Raw genomic sequence first — 24,268 nt, forward strand, 5'->3', positions numbered from 1 at the left:
ACCAAAAAGGAGAATTACAGACCAATATCCCTGATGAACATGGATGCCAAAGTTCTCACCAAAATACTAGCCAATAGGATCCAACAGTACATTAAAAGGATTATTCACCACGACCAAGTGGGATTTATTCCTGGGCTGCAAGGCTGGTTCAACATCTGCAAATCAATCAATGTGATATACCACATTAATAAAAGAAGGACAAGAACCATATGATCCTCTCAATAGATGCAGAAAAAGCATTTGACAAAGTACAACCTCCTTTCTAGATTAAAACTCTTCACAGTGTAATGACAGAGGTTATATACCCTCATCATAAAAGCCATCTATGAAAAACTGAGAGTTTTTTCCCCCAAGGTCAGGAACATGGCAGGGATGTCCACTATCACCACTGCTGTTCAAAACTACAGACTCTTAAAAGAAACATAGGTGCTTATCCTCAAGCCTTTGGATTTGGCACTGGTTTCTTAGATACATCCTAAATGCACAAACAACTAAACATAGGTCTACTGGACTTCATGAAAATTAAAAAATTTTGTGGGTTAAAGAATGTTATGAAGAAAATGGAAAGACAACCCATAACCCATAGAATGGGAAATTTGATATGCAAATCATACATATGATAAGAGACATATCTAGAATATATAAAGGACTCTAAAAATTCAGTAGTAAGGAGATAAGCAAACTTAAAAATGGGCAAAGGTAAGAACTGACATTTCTCAAACAGATGTATCAATGACGAATGAGCAACTAAAAAGATGGTTAACTTCATTAGCCATGATATTAATGTAAACCAAAACCACGAGCTACCACTTTACACCCACTAGGATGGCTATAATCATAAGGATGGCTAAAAACAAGCATTGATGAGGATCTGAAAAAAGTGTAACCCTCATATCCTGCTTGTAGAAATGTAACATTGTACCGCCTCTTTGAAAAACATTCTGGTTAAACAGAGTTTCCAAGCGACGTAGAAACTGCACTCTTGGGTATAAATCCTTGAGAAATGGAAACATGTTCACATAAAAACTTGTACATAAATGTTCACAGTAGCATTAGTCATAACAGTCAAAAGGTAGAAACTCAAATGTCCATCAACTAATGAACGGATAAACTGTGGTGTATTCATACAATTAAAAGTTACTCATCCATAAAAAGGAATGAAGTTATGATTTATGTTACGACGGAGAAGAATCTTGAAAACATTACACTAAATAATACAAGCCAGACACAGAAAGCCACATAGTGTAGGATTCCATTTAATGTCCAGAAGGGGCAAATATACAGAAACAGAACGTGGATTAATGTTTGCCTAGGGCTTTCAGAGACGGGAAGAAGTAGGGAGTGACTGCTAGTGCACGGGGAATTTCTCTTAGAGATGATAAAATATTCTAAAATTGTTATAGCGAGGGTTGCACAACGCTGTGACTATACCATAACCACTGGGTTGTACACTTTATTTTGTTGATTGTACACTTTAAATAAGTAAATTGTATTATATATGAATTATAGCTCAATAAAGCTGTTTAAAAAGAGAGGATAAGAACTGCGTAAGAATGCCCCATACCTGCCACTATTTCTTCAGGTTAGGTGCAGCTAGCGTTAAAGCAATTCTCTACCATACTTCCTTTGCGATTTGTCAAACATCTGTATCTTTTGTTTATATATAAAAATTTACAGTTCTCATGTACCTATGTACTCATCAGATAATCCTAATTCTTTATATATTTGATCAGGAAAGAAAAAGAAAATTAGAAAAAATATATGGTGATTACTGGAAGTTCTGTTCTTCAGTTGCATAGAGATTATTCCAGAAAAAAAAAAAATGGGGCAAGAACAGGAGAAACAGGCTGACATCAGAATAGGTGACTGCTTCCAAGGACAAAGAAGGCACCGTAACACACATCTTTATTTAGCAATAAAGAGCTTGTTCCTAAGAGGAAAATACCTCTTGAGCTAAACCAAATAGGCCCCTCCACTAGGAGAGGGGATTCGGCCTCCCACTTGACTCCCCAGAAGTGGATTTCACAAGTCTACATGCAACCCAGAATTGAGCCACATTATCTACTCACAATGAAATTGTGGGCCTTAAGTACCCCATTTTTATTCCTTCATCTTGCCTGCCAGAGATTCTATTGATGAACCAAATAAGAGAGGAAAATGTGGACGGCCTATGGCTGCTTCCTTGTCAAAAACAGAAAAAAAAAAAAAGAAAGAAAGAAAGAAAGAAAAGGTCTCCAATTATACACATTAGCCTTAATTTTGGCCTTTGGATGATCAGATAATGTTTCTGCCCATGAAATGAATTCTTGTGGCAAGTCCCTGCTTTTCAGTGTCAAAAATAAAAGCTTCCAATTAACTGTCAAAAGCTTTTCCAGCATCTGGAGACAGGAGTAAATTGGAATCTTTTATATTGGTAGCTTTTGACAGTGTATTAAACAATCTTCTAGGGTTGTCATAGTCCATTCTTGGTATATATCCCAACTGGTTTGCGTTTATCCATTGTTTTATTAGGCAATCCAATCTTTTAACTCAATTTCTACATTTCTTATATTTGAGTGAAGTCGAGGGACATGTTTGCTACCATGCAATAATCTTCATGTTGTTTTCAGGAGGACAAGGCCAGGGATATTTTTTAGAGTACAAGAGGGGTTTTTGGTGTGTTTGTTGTTGTGTAGGGTTTTGTTTTGGTTTTTGGGTTTTTTTGGCCTTTTCTTCCTTTAACAAGTCACTCCTGCATAGGGTCACGTGCTGCTACCGCAGCACTGGCAACTAGAGAGTGTTATCTAGACTGCGAATCGGATATTGTAGATTGCTGTAATCTTTTCCACAAGGAAAGGTAAATATCAGAGCCATTGATCCAAGCTTACATACTTCTTTTTGAGCCTGAGATTTTCTCTTGAAAATAGAAAATGCTGCCTGGAAACATTTCCCATTTCCCAGTATCTTCTCTACTCTCAGGGATTTTCTTTGTTTTACATTTGAAAAGGTAATCAAGTCACATAAATGAGCTCCGGATTTTTCATTTGCTCTTAACTCCAAAGAACTTTTCAAGAAAAGTTGGAAGCAAAGAAGCCTCTTTTTTATGTCTTCATATGTTAATATCTGGGGCTAGTTTCTCATTTGACTTCTGTTTTCTTTGTTCCTCTTTCATAAGAATGTCTGCATTTACCAAATTTAACTTGTGTTCCTTTTGGATTCATAAACGCATATATTTTTCTTTAATCAAACTCTGTGTTCCCTAGGAAGCTAAAAATTATTCCAGGCTGAGTGTATTATATATTAACAAAAAAATATATAGTGAAATCATTTGTATTCACTTTTCAAAATACTTCTCAGCCCAGTTTAGAAAGTCTTTACTTTATTGGATTTGTTCATTTGACTTTTTTTTTTCCACTGAAGTAATTCAAATACGCAGATGACCAACCATATAGACATGAAAAGAACTGGAGCAACTGCACCTAGAGGAGGGTGGGGGGAACCGTTTGGAGCAAATGATGAAAGAAAAGAGGGTTCTGGCATAGACTTCCTGATGCCCTTCCTCCCCATCTCTGAGCACTTTCTGGCTGAAACACAAGAATAGTTTTCACCTGTCCTGGTCCTTCCTGCGCAGCCAGAACAAGCCCTACAGCCGTATCAACCAGTTACTCACCCAAAGTCACCAGGTCCCCTGGGACCAAAGCTCTGGGTCCAAGCGCAAAGAAAAGTCCTAAGTACTGACCAGAATAATGTAGCTGAAACCAGAGGAGAATGGATGGTGATCAGAATCGGAGAGCGAAATGGGTCAGAATCAGCAGATCAGGGAAGAGGCCATGAAAAAGTTGAGATGACAGCTGTATTTGTCCCCAGCTCTGGCTGCGTGTCCTCAGGAGAGACGTGAGGGTTTAAAGGCGCTGGACAGCCTCAGCTGCCACCCATCCCTTGGGCTTCTCCTCAATCCCAACAGTCAAGGGAACCCCCCCAGGGGTACCGGGGCTCCGAGGGTGAAGTAGTGGCGGGTACTGTGGCTTACTCTCGCTCTTCCTGTCTTGCTCCACCAAAGGTCCCCCTTCACACACTTTCGGAGCCACTGTTCAAAGGCTCTAACTCCTACTTCCAGTCCCTGCTCTTCCTCAGCATTCTCATCATTAGCATACCGAGGTCCATGGGATTCTGCCCCTAAACCACCCGCATTTCACATTCCTTCTGATCGTGCTCCCTGACCCTGGGATTCTCCTTTCCATTGGCACTCTTAGACTATGTGGTCGAAGGTCTTCTAGAAAACTCTCCCTGTCCCTTCATCATCCTCCAAGTCCCTGGCCACCCAAGATTCAACCTCCTTTCTCCTCTAAAACAAAAGTGACGATGTTGGGGAGGGGCAAAGTTGAAACGACTTAATATCTCAATAATGATAGCTCCCCTTGAGTCTTTGGCATGGAACCATGCAGCATTTTTCTGTAGCGTTTTAGGGTATGGTTCAGAAGGCTAGTTATTCTCCTACCAGCCTATGTTCCTAAACTTTTCTTAACCATAAAGTGCATGATGGAACAAGAACTCCATTTTCTCTATTTTTTTTCTACATAAAGCAGCTCTTTGGGGGAAATCTTTATACTTAGTACTATTTTTCACTTATTCCAGAGTACGACACATCCCTTCTCCATGGGGTGGGGCTGTTGAAAATGAAGATGATGTCACAGCTCCCACCTACGGGGTACTTAGTATGTGGGTCAAACGCTATAAGTACCGTAATGCATGGACTATCTCATTTAATCCCCACAACTATTATCCTCATTTTATACATGAGGAAACTAAGGCCCACAGAAAATCATTAACCTGCCCAAGAGAGTGGGATAGCCAAAATTCACCGGGGAAAAAAAAATCAAGGGAAAATGAAGAGAAACAATGCTTTTGAGAGGGAATTACTACTAATAATGGTAAGTTACATGATATAGTCCAGGGCCTCATCTCAGCAAACTGGTGGCCTGGAAGCCTCTCCCCCATAACATACCCCCATGACATAAGGGTATTCCCCTTGATTTAGGGACATCACAATACTGGGGCAAGGCACTGGCAAGCTTCCTTCTGGATGGAGTCAATGAATGAGACCTGGAAGGCTTCTGGCAGCAGGCAGAACTTCAGAGAATAGAAATGTGCTTTCTGCAAGACCCATTTCCACCCCTGAATGCTCCATGCCCTGGATGAGGACCATACACTCAAAGGAATTGTAGCTGTAGTCAGCGGCACTGGCCTGGTTTCATTCTTCAACACAAGAGCGGAGGCCTTGCTAAAAAGCATTCATGTGATCGAGCTGTCAATACTCGATCAATCAAGTGGAGAGTTCACGCATGGCCTTCAGCACAGGGTATAACAGGGAAAGCCCACCATATTTGTTCTTATACCATCATCGTTATTATCATTATGAAACAGTGGATAAGAGTTTGGACTCTGGAGTCGGATTGCCTGGGGTTTAAATCTAGAAAGCACTACTTACTGCAGTGTATTCTTAAGTAAATTATTTAACATTTCTCTGCCTCCACTTGCCTGAAAAATAGAGGTAATAACAGCACCAATTTCATCAGCTCTCTCTGAGGAGCCGATGTGAGTAAACTAATACTTTTGCTTGGCACATGGTTGGCACTCCATAAATATTAACTAGTATCATTACGATAGTCATCTAGTATCGATAGCATCTCTGTCCCAGGATCTGGAGGTGACAGGAAGTGACTGGATGAAACACGCTCAGCCCCAGTAGCAAACATGGGCATGGATAGCCATGTAGGCTAAACTCTCACCAACCAGACCCCCGTGCTCAGACCATGACCTAAGGGGCTCAACCACTTCCCTGTGAGATCATCTTAGCGCAGGATCTCATTACTTCCTACCTGTGTTATTGCAAAATTCTCCACGCTGGCCCCCCCAACTCCAGTTTTTCTTCTCTATCAACACTGCTAGCAGATCAGTCTTTCTGCTTGAAGGCAGAGTTCCTGTCTTACAGCCTATCTTCCTCAGCCCCATACCCCTTGCACTAGACCACACACCGTGGAGATGCCAAGCGAAGGCTTTCTGAGATCACCGTGTGAGTTCCCTTCACAGGGTGAAAAATGGCATCAGTAATAGAAGAAAAAGAGGGACTCTGGCCATTGAAATGTGGTGACTTGTTAGTGGTGGTAAATTCCACTCTGTTCTGTTTCCAAAGCACTTTCATATGCTCTAGGAGGGAGGCAAAGCAGGTGATAACCCCATTTTAAAGGGACAGAAACTAAAGATGGATTATAGACATGACTCAGCCAAGGTAGGACTTCATTTGATAGTGCGAACTGGGTTCCAAAACTTCTCAGCTAGTTTGACTTTTTCTCTTTTCCCTTACTATTCAGAAAGGACCACATTATATTGATGATGAATTGTGCCTGGTGTGATTGGAATGATAATGGTAACCATTTCTTGAGTACTTTCTAAGTGTCAAGAACCATGTTAAGCATTCTGCATGGGTTATATAATTTGATTCTCTCAACAACCATAGTTGCCTATTTTTCAAATGAATAAACATGAAATTTGCAGGTATTAAATCACCAGCCCAGGGTAACTCAGCGATATCAAGTGAACACAGATGGTTGCCAGCACCGTGCTCGCAATGGCACCCCTCCAGCCTCCTTGGCACCCGGATTCTCTGGGTTTCTGGCTGCGCCTTGAGCCAGTAACCAGAGATTGCCCTACAGAATAATCTGGGCTTTTCCTACCTCAGGTATACCTGGCACAAGAATTATGTAATAATTTAGAAATGCATCTAAATTATGCTTGACTGTTTAGAGTCTATCATCTCAACCAAATTCTTCTTTTTCATTACTCAGATTTTATTTATATTTTTTCACCTGAGAATTCCTTAAGTAAAAATATTAAATATAATTTCACTCAAAAAAACCACTTTGTAATGAATGTTTTTCTTTTGTTTTGCTCATGAAGTGAATTCTTTCTTGTTTTAGTTTTGATACTGTGGTTCAAGTATTCTTGCCTAGACCATAGTTTCTCGGCTTAGTACAAAAGCTACCAAGAGTATCCTCATAACACTTTATCGATTGTATTTCTTCTTTAATTTGTATATTTTTCCATTTGAATATATTTTATACATCAAGGATACTAACCCAGTCTCTTACTTGTGGCATCTTTTTAAAAACAGTTTGTTGTTTGACACTGATACTGATGGGTTTGTTTGTACAAAAAACTTTAATATTTATGGAATTAAATCAATGGATATTTTTCTCTCTTTTTTAAGATTTTATTGATTTATTTGACAGAGAGAGAGAGCACAGCAGGGGGACAGTACGCAGAGGGAGAAGCAGGCTCACCGATGAGGAGGGAGCCTGACACGGGACTTGACCCCAGGACCCTACGATCATGACCTGAACCGAAGGCAGACTTTTAACCCACTGAGCCACCCAGGCACCCAATGGATATTTTTGTGCTTTTCAGCATCGCTTTTATGCTTAGAAAGTCCTTCCCTATCCCTCAGAGAGATAATCTGCCCACGCTATCTTTAGTTATTTATATGTTCTTTTTAAATTTTTTTAAGATTTGCATTTATTTATTTGAGAGAGACAAACAGAGATAGGGAGCAAGAGCACGATTGGGGAAGAGAAGGAGAAGCAGGCTTCCCACTGAGCAGGGAGGCTGATGCAGGGCTCGATCCCAGGATTCTGGGATCATGACCTGAGCTGAAGGCAGACGCTTAACCGACTAAGCCACTGGGGCTTCCCTATATCTAAATTCTTTCTAGATATCCCTCCTTTCCTGCCCCTTCCTCCAGTTACTTTCTCTATTTATCCATCATTTATCTTTCTCACTCCCTCTCTCTCCTTCCCTTAACTCTCCTCTTAGTCTTTTATCATTTAACTTTTATCTGATTTTGACATAAATCGTGAGATAAGGATCCACACTTCTATTTTGCCAGATAGTTTACCAGAAGTATGCACTAGTCCTTGAATAACTCCTATGCCCCTCTTCTGGTTTCTTCAATCACTTTTTGTATACCAAGTTCTTGTATATTTTCAGATTTGTTTCAGGGTTATCGTTCTAGGGTCGTTCTTCTTATATCAGACAACACTGCATTTTTTATATTCTTATAATCAATTCCATTTGGTCATAATCTATTATTCTTTTATATATATCTGTATATGATTTGCTAGTATTTTAGCAAGGTTTTTTGTTCTGTGCTTATTCATGAGTGAAATTATGTATAGTTCAGTGTGTTTATGTGGGAAGAGAGTACCTTTATCAAATAGAATTATTAGTGACAAAGAATAAGCAAACAGCAAAAGTTTTCTATCTTCTTAACATAGTACAAAAACATGGGAATTATATGGTCCTTAAAAGTTAGAGTTTTTATTTGTTCATAAAACTGTGGCCAAAGGTTTTTTCCTCCTGTTTGTTCATGGGTTTTCAGGAACTTAAGTTGGCTACCTCTTCTACGATCATTCTGATAATTCATAATTTCTCTGAAAATGGTTGACACTGTGCTTTTTACATGCTTACTTGATCTGAGTTTTACATTCACTCATTGCCTTTTTGTCTCATTTGTTTTTTTTTAACCGAAAATGATATTTATGCATTCAACTATTTAAAAGATGGATTTCTCCCCCAAAAGGACCAGATTTCAAAATCATTAATAAATTCTACTGTTTTGTGTTCCCTGATTGATTGCTGATTTTACTTTTATAATTATCTTATTTTCCATGGACTTATTTCTGGTTTTTTCTGATCTCTCCATTTAATGCTTCTGCAGTTCCTTTGCTAAGTGTGAGGGGCTGTTCTCAGCTGTTGAATCCCTACCTGCATTCCTTCAAGTACAATCCTCTGACTTTGAAGCCATTAACTGTTGGGTGGGGGTCCTTATCGTGCTTTGAGTATCTCTGACCACCCCCCTCCCCCGCCTTCTGACACATCTCTCTGACTCTTCTCCCTGCCTCTTCTTTTTTAAGGGCTCACGTGATTACGCCGAGCCCATGTGGATAACCCAGGATACTTGCTCCATTTAGAAGTCAGTGGATTCAGAACTTTAATTCCATCTTCAAAATCTCCTCACAGCCTACTCCGATTAGTGATTAATTAAATACCAGGTGGGGCCCCTGGGTGGCACAGTGGTTAAGCGTCTGCCTTTGGCTCAGGGCGTGATCCCGGCATGATGGGATCGAGTCCCACATCGGGCTCTTCTGCTATGAGCCTGCTTCTTCCTCTCCCACTCCCCCTGCTGTGTTCCCTCTCTCGCTGGCTGTCTCTATCTCTGTCGAATAAATAAAATAAATAAATAAATAAATAAATAAATACCAGGTAATCGGGATTTTGGAGGGACATGATTATAACTTTGCCTGCCAAACATGGTTTTAATTTTTGTTCTCCATTTCAACAGTTTTATTGACAGGCCTTGATAAAAGGCATCATAAATACTTTTTAGAAAGGAATACATTTTTATTCCTCTTTATTTTGTTTACTGGTTTGGACATAAAAGTAAATGTTGTTACTGTAGAAAATTTGGAAAATAAAAATGGAAAAAATCAATCATAACCAACCATAAACCCATCACTTACATACAGCCACTATTAGTATTCATATTTTTCTCTCATCTTTATCCTCGCATATTCATAAAAGCTAAAGTTCAAACTATATGTGCAGTATTATATTCTACTGCTTAAATTAATGTCAGGTTGGAAGCAATTTCTAGCACTTAATATTTACATAATTTATATAATTGCCACATAATATTATAGCGAGTGTATATACTGTACTTTTAAAAAGTGTATGGTATGTTGCAAATTTCTCAATATAAAATAACACTGAATTACACACTTTTACTTTGCTGGTATTTTGTATTTCTTTCTGAAATACTGAAGTGTCAAGTTGCGGTATTATGTCAGCCTTTTTTTTTTTTAAGTATTCCTTATATTCTAAAATATGCTTGTAAACTAATAGGCTTTTAAAATATGAAGTCAGAGGGGCACCTGGGTGGCACAGCGGTTAAGCATCCACCTTCGGCTCAGGGTGTGATCCCGGCGTTCTGGGATCGAGCCCCGCATCAGGCTCCTCCACTATGAGCCTCTCCCACTCCCCCTGCTTGTGTTCCCTCTCTCACTGGCTGTCTCTATCTCTGTCAAATAAATAAAATCTTTAAAAAAATATATATGAAGTCAGAAAAAAAATAAAAATAAATTAAAAAAAATACAAAGTCAGAATAAGCAGCCGATTATGACTACATGTGTCTATCACTTAAAATTCTATTGCAAATATGCAACAAAAATACTTCTGCAGAGTCATCTTTTCTCATAGTATGGCTCCCACTTCTGAATATACTTGTAGTCTACTATAATAAACTCAATTTACAGAAGTCAGGAAAGGATGGGGTAGTCATTGTTTCTGTTCACCAAATATTTGCTGTTCTCTTTACCGACATCGCCTAAGATTTCACTTCTCTGTGCCGTTGAGTTTGACGTAGTGAGTTATTTGATATGGCCAATTACAGGTCATGTAACTGAACACATGCGTCACTTATTGGTGAAAGCCTAAGAGCTAGTATGTGATTAACCAAACACTTTCCCTGTCCCTCAGGGATTGGCAACGTTCCAGATTGTAGTTACTCCACTAGCTTAGGATCTGGAGATGGTACAAGGTAGCAGAGCCCCTAGAAGAGACATAGTGTGAATGAGAAGTAAACCTTTCTTCTTCAAGCCACCAAGACTTTAGGATTATTTGTTGCACAGAGTAATCTCTCCCCATAATCTCCATCATGAGTAGACTGGATACAGATTCTAACCAATAGAAATTAGGACACAGAAATGAGCTCCCACCATGATAAAAATGTAGCATTAATTAGAAACTGTGGTGAGAACACTGTCCATGGAGATGGAAGAATGGTGATCTATGTTATGCAGAATATTTGGTAAAACGCCACATGCAATTTCGTAGAAGGCATACTCTACACCTAATAAAATTGGACAACTAGGGGAGTGAGCTGGGAAACAGAATGTTAGTAACATGCTGGCTGCTATTGGCTCTATATGACATGGTGAGATAAGCTGAAAAATGAACTGGTTGGTTTACGAGCTAGAATAAAAAGGAAATAGAAAGTTCTCTAATTGAAGGGCTGAAGTGTTACAAGAAACGACTACTCCTCATACTTAAAGAGTAAAATATGTAATTGAGAAAGAGTTTTGAGCAACAAAGCCTGATTAAAACTCTGCCTTGCAGCTAAAACTAAATTAAGGATATGGCAATAGTGTTAAAAGCTAGTGCTAAAAGCTCTGAGCAGATTTAACATGTGTATTCATTTCCTGTTGCTTCTGTGACAAATTACTACCAACTTGATGGCTTAAAATAATACAGATTTACTTTTCTAGTTCTGATAGTCTTAAATGGCTCTTTCTAGGCTAAAATCAAAGTGTTGGCAGGACTGTGTTCCTTTCTAGAGGCCCAAGAGGATAATCCTTTTGCTTACCTTCTCAGCTTCTAAAGGCTGCCCACATTCCTTGGCTTCTGGCTGCCTTCCACTTCCAAAGCTAGCCATGGCTGGTCAAGTCCTTCTCATATTGCATGAGCTTCCATCAAACTTGCAGAGCTTCCTGACCAACCTATTTTAGACCAACAGTATGAGAAATAAATATGTTTGTTATGACTGAGGAGCTATTTGTTACTGCAGCATAAACCAGCCTATCCTGACTGATACAGAACACAAAGACTTTTGTTTTTTTTTATACTTTGTAAAAGTTCAATCCTGATGTTTCTTTAACTATCTCCTAAGATATATCAATAAGAATTCGTGTACAGGCCTTCTACTTATACATGTTTTTAGGAACACACCTATTGGAGAAAGCAAACTGCATCTTCCCTATTGCCTTCTTCACTTATATCAATCTCCATAAATTGTTAACAGTGACAAAGAGGTGGAGAATTTGTAAGAAAATCAGATTCATTATATCTGGGGTAGCCCTGTCCTTCCTTGTGTCAATCATGATTTCTTAAACATGGATTACTGGCCGTATTTAACTATGAAACAGAAGTTTAAGACTTGGGTCTGTCAGTTGAGCACTTCTTGAAGGCTGAGGTAGGAGGAATGAAAACCCCCAGCCCCATCAAGCAAGCTCCAGAATTGGGTCGCAGGGTCAGGACCTAACTATGTTATCTACAGAGGGAACTTAAGGGTAAATCTCAAATTATCAAAAATCACAGAAACGAAATCTATTATCATGGTGAAATTAAAAACAGTGGGGGAAAGTTATAAAATGTAGGTAACTGCACAATTGCAGCTAAGTAAAAATGCTGCACCAGTGGAGCAAAAAGATGAGAAAGTATAGGGTTCTTGTCATGAACAGAGCAGAGGCAATGGGACTCTATTATCAGGTGCTAGGCACCTGGTCCAGAGGTGGGCTGGTCCAGGTTAAACCCACAGGTTCAGACAGATGGTATCCAAACTCCAGATGTCATCGAAATAACTACTCCGCTCTCTAGTACAACGCTCTACAGTGATCGCTTCAGATTGTCAATTAATATCCTGGTACTTCTGTGATTTCACCGGAAAAGACTGGTCTTCATCTGCAATGAAAAATGGATCACAGAAACCAAAAGAAGTAGAGGACTGTCATAAAGAAGAAAGAAGGAGGAGGAGGAAGAAGAGGTGAAGCAGAAGGAAAGGGGAGATGGAAAAGGAAATGAAATGAGTGTTTAAAAAAAATTAAAAGGAAAGAAAAGCTTCATTAGTTCTGGAAATTTAAAGACTAAATTAGGGACACTGCTGAGAGAGCCAAGGGAAGGGACCCAAAAAGGGGCCAAAGCACCCGGAAACGAGAGCACGCAGGTTTTTTGGCGACACGGGCAGTAAGATCTGGCCTGGGAATTAGGGAGACTGTAGGTAGTCACATCAGGGTATCCAGAGCAGACGAAGCTCAGAGAGAAATATCTGCCAGCTAAGCCAGGGCCCAGTTTGTCTTTCGGCTCCTGTTTTCTCAACAGCCAAGAGAATCTCTGTGTGGCCCTGAGCAGTCAGTCAGGTGCCCCTTCCCACACATGGGAAGAGCTTTATTACATCTGACACAAAAAGTAACCAAAGTTCTGAAGAAAACATAAGAACATTTAGTCCTTTCCAAAAGTGCCCAATCGATCTCTCCTTGAGAAAGGGAAAATTTTTAAAAATAAAAACAATTCATCTTGTGCTTATTCCGGGTTGGAATTTAAAATGCCTTGCTTTCCAGTCAATAGCCAGCCTCATCACTAAAGACTACAGCCGCCTTAGAACTATACCTGAGGATTTATTCCAAAGCGGGCATAAAACACCTCGTTCCAAACCAATCCCATTTGAACTAAAACTCACTCGAGTCCATACATTGAAGAGATGCAAACACAAAGCTGGCACTCCTTGAACATTTTCAGCGACAACAGCAGAACCCAGTGACTGACGACTTTATAACCCAAGCAAACCTGTCACAATGTTGGTGACACTGCTTTCAGGGGCTTTCTGACAGCATCTCTCATTTGAGATATTTTTCTCAGTTGATTTTTTTTCTGTTTCGTAAAATATTTTAGCATGAAAAGCCTCAAGGCATAAAGACATATTCTTGGGGCCTTCAAGCTTACGGTCGGCCTCCCCCGATGACTTGACAAATCTTTAAAACAGCCGCCATGTTTCGTCATGAGTGCATCATCACGTGCCCCCTGTTCATTTTTCACTTGATTTGGTTTGTGCAGCTCAAGGAGAATGGGAGTCAAAAGACGGGCCAGGAACGCTGTCTGGGAGCGAGATCCATCCCGATGAGCCTCAGTTCTTCATCTGCAAAACAGGTATAATAACACCAGTTCTACCCCCTTTCTTGAGTTTTTAGGGAATACGATGAATATCACAAATTAAGTGCTTTGAAAAGAGAAAAAAACATCACGGAAATGTACCGCATGTGTTATTACTGGTGTTAACGATTTTTCTCTTTGATTATAATTTATGGGACCGAAACCCCAACGTAAGGGCTCATGAAACATCTGACGCACATTCCGGCGAGTTCTCATGGACCTGGAAGCCTCACAGGCATCAAAGAGGGCTTATCGCTGTTCAGAGAACTAAGACCTTTAAGACACTGAGGAACTCAGTTATTCATAACCACGGAGGCAGAAGAGAGTGGCTGGTGATGGAAAAGCTAATTTGGTGGCAACAACAGGGAGAAAGCAGGAAGTTAATCTAATCATCTACGGATGCGTCTCAGATTTCAACGTACCCCACACATCACCTAAGAAACACATTAAAATACAAATTCGGATTCAGCAGGACTGAGTGTGCATTTCTAACAAGTTTTCAGATGATGCCTACACTACTGAGCCACGAACCACATGCTGAGAGAGAGAGAGAAGACTGCACAAGGAATTCAGGTGACCAAGAAATCCCAAGCAGTAAGCCACAAGTGATGAACATACAAGCTTTTCAGAGCCTGTCACATACTTCCCCTTCCCAAATGAGATACTCAGTCTTAAAGAACCATGCTCTCCCTCCGTTCCTTCATAAACTGTACATTACATCCACACGATTTGCTACCGTGGTGTCTCAATGCACCAAATGGCTCAATCAGTGAAAAAAAGAGGTGCGGTTACACCTGTGCACAGGAAATTAGGCATAAATCACAGACTACTACGTTTATACGTGTCCTGTGGCCTGAGAGTAAATGTTACTAATGGGCGTGCCTCACACAGGAGCACCACCTACTTCTTCAACCAATGCGTATTGCCTTCTGTGTATCCAGTGCGGTGCCAGGAGCTGGAGTTGCAGGAGCGGACAAGAAGACCTACGTCTGCCATCATGACGATGACAAAACAGCATGTACTGGGGGGTGTGGACAAGAAGATAAATCCTAAGGAAACATTAGCAATGCTACTATGGGGGAGAAATCAAGGAGCGGAGCTAGTGGCAGAGGGTACCCACTTTAAACAGGGTGGTCAGAAAAGTTCTCTCTGAGGAGGTTATAGTGCCAGAGGGCAAAAATGTTTTACTACTTTTCATTCAAGTGAAGGTTTCAGACCCTGGCATTGTTTTAGACAGAAAATGACTTCCTCACCACCCACTCTCCCCTTGAGCCTTTGGAGAAATGAGGTTGGAACAGGGAAGCTTCCTCCACCAGGAAATCTGATACTAAATGACCTATCCGGATACAGGGGTAAAATAGTTTGATGAAATTATTAACAATAAAAATGTCTCCTCAAAATAGATTTGCCCAAAATGATTCTCTAGGTACTGATTTGATTTTTTAACAGGAACCATAATTTGTGTGCCAAGTAGTGTTGAATAATCTTTAATTTAATTGTATTGGGAGGAAATGACTGAATTCATTGGTGATGGAAAGAACTCTTTTGGCCTGCATTCATTCAGTCAATCAATATTTATCGAGCATCTACTATGTGTCAGAGAGTACACCAAGTACGTGGAATACACAGGAAAAAAGCTATGAGCCCTTCTCAGAGGCATCTGCCCTAGTGGAAAAAACTGGTCTACTCATTAATTATTTCATCAATTCAACAAATATTTAGTAAGTACCTGTTATGCACCAGAGTTGATTCTAGACCATAAAATACAGCAGTGACTGAGGTTGTCCAAGTCCCTGTGTCACAGCATGTACTTGTTAATCAAGGTCTAGACAGACAATAAAGAAATAAATGAACTAGAAATTCAGATATAGAAAATATGGAAAAGTGCCATGATGAAAATAAAAAAGAATGATGTGATGGTGAATGTGGATGGAGTGGCCTGCCACTTTAGACTAAGTGAGAAGGGAAGATATCCCTGAATAGGTAACAACTGAGCTGACAGCCGATGAGGAGTGAAGTCAATCCCAAATCCTAGGGTGGTTCATTCTAGATATCAGGTAGATAGGAGAGCAGAATGAAAGACGGGAGGATATCAAGTTGGGAGAAACAGCGTATACAATGACACAAACATATAAAATAACAAGACATGTTCTGGGAACCACCAATGGGAATTGAGAGCCAACTATGGAATGATAAGGCTCGCATATCAGGCAAAGAAGTTATATGGTGGTGCTGGGGAGCCCTTGACCCACAAGTTTCACAGAGGCCCTCTTTCTTGCCTTGTCAAGTCTTGCCTGTCTGCTGGGTTTCTGAGATGGCTCCAAGTAGGCTGATCAATTCCTCATGCTAATCTTCCCTACTATCCTGTATGCTTTCTTCCCTATGATCATGTCACATATACATCTTCAAACTATCACTTTTGCACTAAATTGTAATTATCTGTTTCTATATGTACTTTCTCCATTAGCTCGTGAGTTCCTTGAGGTTAGGGACAATGCCCACTTCATTCTGCATGCCCAATACTTGGCACAGAGTTCGGTACATAATATAAGCTCAGCAAATTTTAATGGGAGGTGGACAGATAAATAAATGGGTGGTTGAAAGTTCATAAACTTTTTTTATGTTTCCAGGCCCGAAATCAGGATGTTAGCACTGTTGTAGCACGAGCAAATAGCACTTAGACGAGGTGCACAGCAGTTGTGTCTCTGATATTTTCCTTGAAGTTTCTGATGTTTGTTAATTCCACGGGTTTAGGATTAGTTGCTCAGCTCCACCCAGTCTTGTGATGCTGCCTACATTTAGAGCTTTCTCACTAGTTTTTGACCCATTTCACTGTTGGTTTTCTCTAGCCTGCCCACCAGCTCCCTCTAGAGGAAAGTCAAGAATTAGTACTTCGCTTTAATCATCATGACTTGATCTTTTACAGAGGCTGATCAGAGTGTCTGGCAACAATTCAATGACTGGTTTGATTCCATGTACCATCCTTCAGGAGGGATCAGTTCACAATCCATCATACATCAGTGTGTTACATACAGATTACTAGTCGTCTCTCAGAGTGTCCCTGTCCTGCAGAGTATTCAGCTATAGGGAGAGGCAGAGGCAGAGAGAGAGGGAGGAGGAGAGAAGCAGAGACAATCAAGGATGGAGGAAGGAAGAGATGGATGGAGGGAAGAGCGAAGGACAAAAGAGACTGTATTTCCTTGTCCAGAAGACATATTTACATGTTCACACGTTCATATTTAGCAATGACTGTCCATGACAGTGTTACATAACCTGGGCGTGGCACGGTTTCCAGATCACAGGTCTGAGGAATAAACCACAGCGAATCTGGATGTCACACTGGCTACATCTGGACAGACCAGCAAAGAGGGCACACGGACCTTCAGAGAAGAGGCAACACCTGAAGAAGTGGACAACAGTTCCTAAAGTTCAGATCCCAAATTAGTCTTGAGTAACGGCTATCTTTTCTCTCTGATAGGAACTGGATGGAAGAAGTCGAGATAGGAAGAGGCATACTCTCAGGAGAGAGATAATCAGGTACCAACCTATTTGTGGAATATCAGTTGGAGGTTGAAAGGAAGGAAAGATTTGGCGTGTGACCCTGAGCAGTATTTAACAAAACTGTCTTTGTGCTTCTGCCCAGCCTCCAGGAACTGATGATGGGTTCCCAGGGAAATAAAAGACCGAATAAGATGGAAAAACAGTGTAATATGTGCAACTTAGAAATATGAGAGGTCAAAGCCATTCTGCTTGTAGCTTAATAGCCTGGTTTAACATGGGAGAAAAGGAATGTCTGTTTCATCAGGTAAAAAACAATGTGAGCTTAAGAGAGGCATGTAGGCGATGGTCAATAAAAGTTCATTTCTTTCCTCCCTCCTTCCCTGCCTCATCGCCATGTAGAGGCTGGAGTAACCACACACACACACACACATGCATGAGTGTGCACACACACGCATGCGTGCGTGCGTACACACACACACACACACACACACACACCCCTCCTCAGGAACAAGACCCTAAAATGAGTAACTACTGCATCTTTGGCCTCACAGACACAAACCTGACCAGTGGTGACCTCTTCTGGGCTGCTTCTCCTTAAGTTTATTTTGGCCAACTGACTATATGAATGAAAGAAATAATGAATAAATGAATTCGTGAATTTCTACCAGTACTTGATGCTCTAAGACATCTTATTCATTTCATCCTCAGCACACCTCCAGAGAGGAACTCTTATCTCCCTTTATAGATGAGGAAACTGATGCTTGTAGAAGTAAGTAGTTTGCTTAGGATCATAACATGGGAACTACAGAGTTGAGATTTAAACCCAGATAATATGATTTGAAGCCCATTTTCTTTTCCTATACAATAAAGCCTAAGTTATAGCTTATTTCACTCAGTCACAGCATCAATCCTACTCATTAAAATATAAATTCGGTTGCAAGAGGTGTCAGGCACTGTTGGATAGGTAACCTGAGTCCATTCTCAAACACCTAATACTCACTGTCTCAGATTCATTGAAGCCAGGAATGGCCAGATATCTGGGTTTTAGCCAAATGATTTGTAAGTTGAAGTTTGCTGGAGTATCTGGAAAGCTTTGCTGTATGATAAAAGAAGTATACATCTCTAGTACTACACCTGCCTTTCTACTTTCTACATGAATATAGGCATGATGTCTGGAGCAGCGGCAACCATCTTGTGACTATCAGGAAAAGGTAAAGAAAATCACAGAGATGCTGTCCCTGACATCAAGCTGCACAAACAAGAGTAGCCAAGTATATTCTGACTCCTCAATGTGTGAGAAAAACAAAGTATTTGTTTAAGTACTATTAAACCTTATTCTTGCAATTACAGGTTAAAAAACGGATGCAGCAGAATATCTAGAACACTGTCTCTAAAGTATCCAGACTAGTGAGATAACAGAGAAAAACAACTTTAATTTTCTAATAATAAATATCTATCCTTACACAAAAAGCACATTTTCAAAGTCATAATTTCCTGCTCTGAAAAGAAAAGATCAAACATCATCCATGTTTACATGATCCTAAACTCTGCATAGTATGAATGACAGAAGAAAATTCTTATGAAAATGGAATTAAGGTAAAGACAGTTACTCTGGTTTTTCTAAACAGCATCGAACACATAGTTGATGCTTAATAAGGCTGAGTGCTTAAAATTATGTATCTTATTAGCAACCCATCTCAGTACTATCATTTGGGAAAGTTCTTCCTCTCACAAATCAATATTATGAAGAATCAGACAGCAGGTGGAGGATGTAAAAATGAATCATTTTTCAATAACTTCTTTCAGTGTGGAAGGCTTCATATGTCTAGACATATTTTGCTATTGAATCCCACACTGGTATTTAAGGGGTTGTTTCTCCCTATTGCATACAAAATTACCCTAATTAGAGCAAAGCATTTTGCTCACACGCTGTCTATCGTGAGCAGAGAGTGAAGTCCGTCTGTGCCCTTTCCTGTAGCTCCAGCCAGGACAGCCAACACCCACCTCGGTCACCAGGTAAGGGCTGGGCAGTAAGATGCTCTCTCTTCAGTTTGATGACGAACATAGTAAGTTCTTTTATTTTTAGCATCGAGTGGAAAACTTGTCAATTTCCCACATGGCATTTCATTAAAAGTTTAATATATTATTTAGTAATAAAAATGTGGAGACTAACAAGTAACAAAGCTTTGACTTAAAAATTAATATTAAGGGAGACAAGAATTTGAAAGCACTTTCATGTTCCCTGGTTTCTTGATCATTCGCAGATTATCAGGTGTCTGTGATTTGCAGACTTACATTCATGTCTTATGTGAGAAATTTTCAGAAAGATAAACCCAGCAGGAGAAGAAAGCTTGGATGCATAATCGGAGCAGGGACACACCCGGATCTGAGAGGAGAAAAGGGAACAAAGAAAGAACAAAGGGCGCCAGAAGACCAACTGGCCTGGATGGGGACAGTCACCTGGGTAGGACCAATAATACAGGCTCAGATCAAATGAGTTCTGGAAAATTATTTCAAGGGCGTTTGACAGAGCTCTTGAGATATTCCCCAAAACACAAGCTCATTATTCTGATATGTGCGAGGAGATAATGTTCACTAACAAAAAGGGAGGAAATCGATCTTAGAGTTTCTAACAGGTCACAACATTGCTATGGCACACCTGCTCCCATAGGTATCACGTCGCTGCTCTCCATCTCACTTCATTTAACTTCTCTTGGTCCGTACTTGAAATTACTTCAAATAAGGATAGAACGTTACCCCGGCTTATCTGCAGGTGAATAGGCAGTCTTATCTCTTCCATGTTGCCTCATGGGATTTGGCAAATAGATACTCTGACTTGTCCAAATGGAGGTCCACGGCTCCACTCGCTCCTTCCCCAACCAAATCACTCCTTCACTCTCTTTGAAGACACTGTTATTTTAAGGACTCTGCTGGCCAACAAGGTGGGATTTCATTGTGCCACCGCATTTCAATCTGGGCTAGTCCACACTGGAATAATGGGAAGTGTCCAGGACTCGGTATCACGGGTCATGGATCTAAATCCTAGCTCTGAAATTACCAGCTGTATGAGTACAGGGAAAGTACTTTGCCTCCTTGAACCTCAGACTCCCTTTTAAAACTGGGGTCTTGATACCTAACTCACAGGAGTGCTGGAAGGTAGAATGGGATGGTTGGTGGGAAAGTGCCTGGCTGACAGTGGGGTCCAAAGTAACCCTTCATCGGATCTGAACTGTGTATGGAAAGCAAAAAAACAGGAACCCAGTAACTTCCTGGCACCCAGGGACTTAACTGTGCCATGCGTGAGAATACAGATTCTTTTATGTTTATATATGCATTGCTACAAAAACAAAAAAAACAAAAAACGCAAAGAAACCCCACCTGACCAATGCCACATATCCACCTAACAGCCCTGGAATGACTGACAGATAGCAGTGACCTTCTCCCAGGAAATCACAGATTTTCAAAACAAGCACTTTTTAAAATTACATAAGTATGCAGTATGAATCAGAAAAGCATGAGGCTGTGTTTGCTTGTTTGATCAACATTTCATTTCCTGTAGTTTCCATCTTTTTGCTGCTGGCCTGCTATCTCCCTCAATAGGAGAAGAAGGCTACTGGGATGTTTGTTAGAATCGTCTGCTTAAGGTTCTTTGACAGATCACATGTTTGACTTAATTAAATAATGTCCCAATTAATTGATTTGTTTGTAGACATTCTTAATTTAGTAAACGCTGAGCAGAATGCTAAAAATACCATTATATTTCTGACAGAGGCACTACTAAAGTCTGATAATTGATAGCTTTGCTGTTTTTTCTGATGGCCTGAAAAGCTTTTAAAGCTAAATTCTGTAATCATGTTCGTCTTTGGAAATTAGTTTTGTGAAACCACACATTTAGTTCTTGCTGAGAAATCTCATTTTAGTCGTTTTAACATAATTTATAATGCATAAACTAAATTAGCTTTTGTAGCTAAGCCAGCACATTTTTCTTTAATTTTTATCTCATCCTAATATATTTTTGACCTTGAAAACTGTAATGTCTGTTGGATATTGAAGCCTCTGAACAAAGAAAATCATTTCCATTCCATCACTATGGTTACACTTTCTTCGCTCTCCAGCACTGAACAGCGCTGAAAGTGTTGAATCTGGATTCCTCAGGAGGGCAAGGGGAACTTCACGTAATATCATTTAGTCCCGATTAAATAAACACATATACATAATGGAACCCAGGAAAGGAGCAATTGCTTCACTCTGTTTACACTGCCTATGATATGACTAATGGTAAGGGGCAACGCATCAGCCGGTGTTACTCGCTTGAGGTTCTGTTGTGTGTGGTTTCTCCCCAGGCAGTCATACATACATATTCGTCTCGAAAAACACAGTCAAAATGCCAAGCAGCTCCTAACACCTCCGGTCCTCCTGAAGTCAAAGCGGCTTCATCCCTTTCGAACGCCAGAGAACTTCGAGGGTGAATCATACAGCTCCTTGTCCACCAGAGACGTGTTTCAAATGTGCTGGCGACATGTCTCTCACCATCCTAAAATGGCTTTGGCTGCCCTACAAGAGCAAGAGAAGGAACTGGTCATTCAAACAAATGCTATTCTTGCTGCCTGCGATAGGAAAAAAACCCACAACAAACCACAACTCTTCTTATAGAGGGCACCACTTGGTAAAACGTTGCTTGAATTTCTTTTATTACGTGGCTGGTTCATCATGTTAACTACAATAGGTTTTGTGGTTTTTTTCTTCTTAGGAGTTCATGTATCAATGGCATCTTGCAGAGAACTGTTGGCAATAGTCAGTATCTTCAAGTGGCCATAAGGGCTCGAAAGAGTATATTCCAATCAGTGTTGTGGCAAATTAAATCCATATAAGCTGAAACGTAATGTCTCATTCCTAAAATTCATATGCGAACAGATTTCCAGCTACCTTGATTGGGTTGTGCAAAAGCAATGCAGAGCTATTAATTTCAGCAGCAAATGATTTTTAAAAGTGGGGTAAGGGATCGAAAACCGGGGATGTACTGTATGGTGACTAACATAATATAATAAAAAATCATTATTAAAAAAAAAAAAGTGGGGTAAGGGGGAAAGACTTAGCGATATGCTGGAGCTCAGGTAGAAACAAACTCTACATCTGTAATAGCTTTGGGTACAGGGACCACCGTAATCACCCCTGTGGCCTGGCAGAGGGCTTGCCCATACTCAACACGCAATAAATGTTAGTGGCACAGAACAGGTAGAGGGATGAGCGGCTCATGGTTTTATAAGATCTAAAGATTCTTTGATGGTGGGACACAGCGCACGGACACTCGGATAGACGAAAGGCAGAAGTCGTTGTGACTCAGGGTTCCAAATGAGGGAAGGCTGCCAGGCAGGGTTGCACCCAGGACAAGGTAACAGCAAGCTGGGGCTAAAGGGGGCAGTTTATGAATCGCAAATGGAATGGGGTTCCATCGAGGCACCCTGGACTCCTGCGGATTGGCTAATTTGAATAGCTCTGTAGGCTGCAGGGCAGAGGGGTTGGTGGGCTGGTACCTGGCCCCTGGGTCATTAGGGCTGGCGCATAATGGCCTAGGGGCCCCAGAGTGTGAGGACCTGATGGGGGAAGTGACTGGGGTATGGATTTAATCAGCTGCTCAACGATGGGGTCTGACTTGCCTGTAGCCAGGGCCTCAAAAACTGGATCAAGATGGCTTTTTTGTTGTTGTTGTTAAGAAAACTCCATTATACTCACTTGTCCATAGAAGGAAATTCAGTCGAAATTCAGAAAAGTATTACATGTCATATAAAAGCAATTAAAATGTCAATAAAGTATCACAGGAGGTGTTTAACAAAAGCTAACGAGACCCTCACTTGTACTAACTATAAACATAATTTCTAAATAATTTATTGTAAGTCTCTTAGCAGGATCATCAAGTTTTCATAACCTAGCTTTGGTGGGTAAAAGACCACAAAAGATTAAAAAGGCAGCTCACAAACACTTTGCATACTTTAATAGCCTCAAATATTTTCCTATAATGCACCAGGGTCAATTCTGTACACGGGCTAGAACACGTATATTTTTAAAGCAAATGTAGCAGGGACTGTCCAAGTTCAGGAGGGACTGCCGTCATACAGCATGCTGCATCAGAGGCAGAAATCACAAGCCAGCTGTGGCAGACAATAATAATCCTCCAAAGATGTCCCCACCCTAATCCCCAGTGAGTATGTTATGTTACATGACAAGGGAAATTAAGGTTGCTGCTGGAATTAAGATTGCTCATCAACTGACTTGGAAATAGAGAGATTATCCCGACAGGCCCAATGTAATCACAAGGGTTCTTAAAAGAGTCAAGGGAGACAGAGGGGAAGTCAAAGAGATGGGAGGGCAGAAGGGCTTCACCCACCATTGCTGGCTTGGAAGAGGGGGTGGGGCGGTGGGGCCAAGTCCTAAGGAGTGTGGGCAGCCTGTAGATGTTGAAAAGACAAGGGAATGAGTTCTCCCCTCCAGCCTTCAGGAAGGAGCAGTGCCCTGCAGATGCCTAGATTTTAGCCCAGTGAGACTCACGCTGGACTTCTGACCTGCAGAACTATAAGATAATACATTAGTGGGTTTTGAAGCCACTATATTTGTGATAGTTTTTTTATAGCAGCAAATATGAAAAGACCAACCAAACTCCCAAAGCATAAAATCACTGCTTCTTTTCTTCCAGATTCTCTTCACCCAAAGTTTTGTTTACTGAGGAGGAAGCAACCCCTCAATGATTTGTCCAAGGTTCAGCTGACTTTTGCTTTCGCTGAAATATTTGCATGTTTCATATATAATTCAGGACCACCTCATTCTGAAGGCATTTTTCCATTAAAGTACCATCCTTCATTCTCAACTATGAACTCTCTTTGAATATTCATAGTTAAAAATAAAATCTAAACCTATTTTGATTTTGTAAAAAGTGACACTGGAAGAGTGGCAGCTTGCCTCTCAGACCACAGTATCT

General features: G+C 40.5%; 1 protein-coding gene across 1 annotated transcript in view; it reads right to left on the reverse strand.

The window, feature by feature from the left end:
- The window catches only part of ELAVL2 (ELAV like RNA binding protein 2), a 438,381-nt gene that overhangs the window by 109,076 nt on the left and 305,037 nt on the right, over window positions 1-24,268 (reverse strand). Inside the window, exon 2 of the transcript XR_008959890.1 lies at window positions 11,456-23,741. The gene's annotated coding sequence lies outside the window, so the exon portion shown is untranslated. The remainder of the gene's footprint in view (window positions 1-11,455; window positions 23,742-24,268) is intronic.

Source organism: Ursus arctos, unplaced genomic scaffold (assembly GCF_023065955.2).
Source record: "Ursus arctos isolate Adak ecotype North America unplaced genomic scaffold, UrsArc2.0 scaffold_18, whole genome shotgun sequence".
Classification (NCBI taxonomy): Eukaryota; Metazoa; Chordata; class Mammalia; order Carnivora; family Ursidae; genus Ursus; species Ursus arctos.